At 49.7% G+C, this 5,000-nt stretch overlaps 1 protein-coding gene across 1 annotated transcript in view; it reads right to left on the minus strand.

Moving 5' to 3' along the window:
- Window positions 1-5,000, minus strand: part of acbd6 (acyl-CoA binding domain containing 6) — a 45,281-nt gene that overhangs the window by 4,065 nt on the left and 36,216 nt on the right. The gene's annotated exons all lie outside the window — the stretch shown is intronic.

The following is a 5,000-nucleotide window of genomic DNA, read 5'->3' on the forward strand; positions in this document are numbered from 1 at the left end:
TAATGATGGGCATCATCAACAGGAGATCCAGTTCTTAATCACTACTCAGGGCCTTTTTCATCTGCTAACAATGACGAATGGTCGGATTTTTTCGGCCACTCCGTCCACAGCTGACAGGACCGACTGTGGCTATCAGCAGAATAGCAAAGGCCAGCGGTTCCCATCCTGTAGTTAACTAGTAGATATTATATCATTGTACTATACAGATAGTATGTTTACTGTTAGGCTTGCTAAAGAATGACTCAACATTGTCACATCAGAGCGGATACAAGGTTGTGCTCTCTCTCTCTCCCCCTCTCTCTCTCTCTCTCTCTCTCTCTCTCTCTCTCTCTCTCTCTCTCTCTCTCTCTCTCTCTCTCTCTCTCTCTCTCTCTCTCTCTCTCTCTCTCTCTCTCTCTCTCTCTCTCTCTCTCTCTCTCTCTCTCTCTCTCTCTCTCTCTCTCCCTCCCGTCTGGGGCAGCACTTCGGGGACCTGCTGATTGGTTTAGAGTGTCCAGCTCCCAGGGGAGGGATCATGGAACACTGATGCAAATCACCGGCGATGGAGACGTGTGCCACGGTTAGCCCGAGACAACAAAGCTGTCTGTGGGTGCCAGTCCAATCAGCCGCTGCTCCAGCCACGCTACATTATATCCGTCCTTCACAATAACACTCCCCGGCTCGGGGAATGTCTGGGAATTCTTCAACAGAATGCATGTTTTTAGGGGGGGTTGTTTAAAAGGAACAATATATGAATTGGAGTGTGTGCTTTCTATTTGAAATACGTACGAGGAACCATTCCCGATATATCTGCCAGAAAGGGAGGGTGGACACACAAACACAAACACACACACACACACACACACACACACACACACACACACACACACACACACACACACACACACACACACACGACAGTGTGACAGATGTTCAAAGCCCTTGGTCAAGGGTAGGGGCTTGCACACATAAATACATACAGTCATCATTAAAGCGTAAGGGGTTCAGAGACTGTTTCACCCAGAGTTCATCCGCGCACACACAGATGGATAATCATGTAATACAACACAGAATGTATTGTACATTATACAATACAACACGCAATGCATACATACACAAGGCCTACATTATTTCTAATCCTGCGTATAGATAGAGCAGAGCAATATGTGTGTATGTCCAAGATCTTGGTAGTTATATTGTGCGTAAGAGACGCAACAAACAGAGTCAGAGTAGTTCAGGCCTCACACACGGCAAGGAGAAGCAGCAGCAGGATTGACACTTTACATAACCTAGGGCTGCTGCTGCTACATTACCTGCCGTGCGTGCACTCTTTGCACGTGCACTAAGAGGGGGTCAGTAACCTGTCCTCCCATAATTCACCTGCTGGACACAGGGGCTGATGGAATCACAGGAAATTGGATTGTCTGCATAAGGCAACATACGAGAGAGTGAGATTGAGAGAGAGAGAGAGAGAGAGAGAGAGGAGAGAGAGAGAGAGAGAGAGAGAGAGAGAGAGAGAGAGAGAGAGAGAGGAGAGAGAGAGAGAGAGAGAGAGAGAGAGAGAGAGAGAGAGAGAGAGAGAGACACAGGAAGGAGAGAGAGAGAGACAGGAAGGAGAAAGGGAGAGAGAGAGAGAGACAGAGAGAGAGAGAATGAAGGAAAGAGATGGAGAGAGAAAGGCAGTGCGGGTAATGAGAGAGAGACTCCCCTCTCCACCCAATAGCTCCAGCCCATCTAGCCATGGAGGCTCCCCTCATCTCCCTCTCCCCCGGGGCGGTGGGCTCTCCCACATCCCATTACGGAGCCCCGCTTCGGGAGCACAACTCTCGCTTTCAAGTATCATCAAAAGTTTCCCCTTGCGCTGCAGAAACCCCGGGGACAGACGTCAGCACAAGACTCAATAAAACAGAGCGCCGCACAATAGCTGCAGGCCCCGTCCCGCAGTGTGTGTGCAGCACTAATGGATCGGGCCAATAGCCGTAGGAGTCGTACACTACAATACAAGGGACTGCACTGCACTACGACGCTACGTGGTCGTAGGTAGCGCTCGGGCGATTGGCGCTCAGGGCTAATCCGTCATTTCGGCGGCAGGTATGATGCGGGGCGAGATGGATGAGATTGTAACCCGGTGAGTCAGGGTTTCATGGAGAGATGCTGGGAGTTAGCGATATTGGGTTTGCAGGGCTTCCCTGATCAGATCACAAACGGTACCACCAAGGTGATCACAATCCCACTGTCTCTCTGTCCTCTTCCCTCTGTCTGGGTTGGGAGAAATATATATCTCTGTAGTTGATTCTGTGCACCACTTTGTTGGTGCAAGTGTAGCTCCCTTTAGGATTTGTAACCACCTGTGTTTTTGGTAAATGTGGATAGAGGAAAACGATGACTGCATAGAACAGATTGACTTCAACCGGTAAGCTTTGGGCCGTAATCAGTGGGGGATGCGTTTAGGGGGGGAGGGGGAAGGGGGAGGGTGGAGGAGGGGCTAAAGAGGGGGGAGGGAAAAACTCTGCATTTTCTTGTTTCTTAAAATAGGGGTGGGCACTACAACTTCCTTGCAACATGCTGCCCCCTATTTTGTGAAGGACTCATGAGACAGTTAGCCAAATCTTAAACGTTGCACCCTTAAACCCCACAAAGTAGTCATACGATTTTGGATCAAACTCAGCCTCATGGGCAGTTGAAAACATTTATAGTCAGGGGTACACGCAGAACAGAGGGCGGATGAGTCCGTCTTGAACACTGGACTTACAGTAAGCCCGTCTGTGAGCATCTATCTGCGTGTGTGTGTGTGTGTGTGTGTGTGTGTGTGTGTGTGTGTCTGTGTTTCAACCACACGAGAGATAAATCCCTTCCAAATCCATCACCCATCTGTAGATTCTGCCAGAGCATATGAAACACAAGAGGGTGGCTGTGTGTGTGTGTGTGTGTGTGTGTGTGTGTGTGTGTGTGTGTGTGTGTGTCTGTGTGAGAGAGAGAGAGAGAGAGACAGAAAGAGTAGGCGAGTGCACATGTATCTACGTGCCTATGTGTCTACTCTGCCACGCCAGCCTGTCCAACCATGGACAGCCCATCATAAAACCTTCCTTTTCATAGCCTGCCAATCCACCTGCCAATCCAAAGCACGGCATATGGCAGGTTCTAAAAAGCCATTGTAGCGATGTGCCTCCCTTAACACCATTCCCTCCATCCCTGGTAAATGGGATGCCCTCTCCTGCTCTCTCTATCTCTCCCCATCTCTCTCTTTCCTTTTAAATCCACATGCCCCCCGTTCAGCTCCGACGTCCCTATTCTTCCCCAGCATCAATTGTCCCGACCAGGTGAGTCCGTTGCCCAGGTGCCGGGGGGTTGAGAACCAATTCGTAGTGCTGGCCAGACACACTCCCGCTTGTCCGAACGTACGGGGCAGCCAAACGGACGAGGCCTGTCGGCTGAGAGTTCTGATCGACCATCTTGTGACTGGCCATCTCTCTCAGCCTCCGATCCTGTAACGATGCACTTCATTTCTGCCCATTTGATTTCTGTTCCCTTAATCCATTCTTTCCCTCTCTTCGTCATCCCTCTCCTCGTCTTCCATCCCCTCGTTCAGCTCCCTTCCATCCAGGCCCCTCCCCCCCCCCCCCCCGCCTTGCCTTCAGTGCGGCCCCTGACAGCAACATTAAACAAGTGGGGAAAAATGGACAAGCAATTATGATTTATGATCAATGCATACAGCAGCTGCTGACTCTTATAATGACTGTGTTTCAGGAGCGAGAGAGATTGAGGGATAGAGGGAGGGAGCCAGAGAGATGGAGAGGGGGAAAGGAAATGGGGACACTGATGAAAAAAGACAACGGGAAGAGAAATGAGAGCAAGGAAAAGGAGACATTAAATTTGTAAGAAATAAGGGTGGAAACGGACGCATAGCGACAGTCACATGATAAACAAAATGAGAGAAAATCCAAAAAGTATTGGCATGAAAAAAAGATGGCACCTGTGTGTGTGTGTGTGTGTGTGTGTGTGTGTGTGTGTGTGTGTGTGTGTGTGTGTGTGTGTGTGTGTGTGTGTGTGTGTGTGTGTGTGTGTGTGTGGAAGCAGGATGATGAAGATGATGAGGATATGGGCGTGGAGGGCGATCGATAGGCGACTGGAAGCCTTCATGTGCAGATCCCAGCAGACAGCATCATGATGAGCTGGTGCCATTTATCAGACTGGAGCGGCCAGGTACCATAACGACAGGGACTCTACCGTCGCCATCAGCCCACGACCACACTCACTGCAGGACCAGACCTCCCTCCAGTCCTGATGGTCCAAGACTGTGGATGCCTGATAACTTATAATTCATCATCGTAAGTACTGAAGTATAACTCTGATCTGATTTATGCATGGGGACATTTATTTTAAGTTAAGTTTGAATTGTTTTTTAACTCTACTGTGTTTGTATTGGATGATTATGTGTGTGTGTGTGTGTGTCTCTGTGCCTGTGTGCTTGTTTGTGTTTGTTAATTTGTGTGCATGCATGCGTGTGCATGTGTGCGTGTGTGCGTGTCTCTTTGTATGTGTCTGTGCCTGTGTGCGTGTGTGTGTCACTGTGTGTGTTTGTTTATGCGTGTGTATGTTTGTTGGTTTGTTTATGTGTGTGTGTGTGTGCCTGTTTATGTGTGTGTGCCTGTGTGTATGTCTGTTTACATGGGTGTGTTTGCTTCTGTGCGCGTGTCTTTGTGTTTGTCTGTTTATGTGTGTGTGTGTCTTTGTGCCTGGGTTTGTTTATCCGGTGTATGTTTGTGTCTTTGTGCCTGTGTTTGTTTATCCGGTGTGTGTGTGTGTGTGTGCGTGCGTGCGTGTGCGTGTGTGTGTGCGAGTGTGAGACAGGGTGGGGAGGCCCTGCGGTTAAAAGGATCGGCAGGCTTGGGGGCGGCCCTAATTGAATCTGTGTCCCCTCTCAGAGCGGGAGGACGAACTTGCCACTCAGCATGGGGGTGTGAGCGGGCCCCGGCGTGCACCAGGAAATTAGCCTGACACCACACACACACACACACACA

This window comes from Gadus chalcogrammus, chromosome 12 (assembly GCF_026213295.1).
Source record: "Gadus chalcogrammus isolate NIFS_2021 chromosome 12, NIFS_Gcha_1.0, whole genome shotgun sequence".
Classification (NCBI taxonomy): domain Eukaryota; kingdom Metazoa; phylum Chordata; class Actinopteri; order Gadiformes; family Gadidae; genus Gadus; species Gadus chalcogrammus.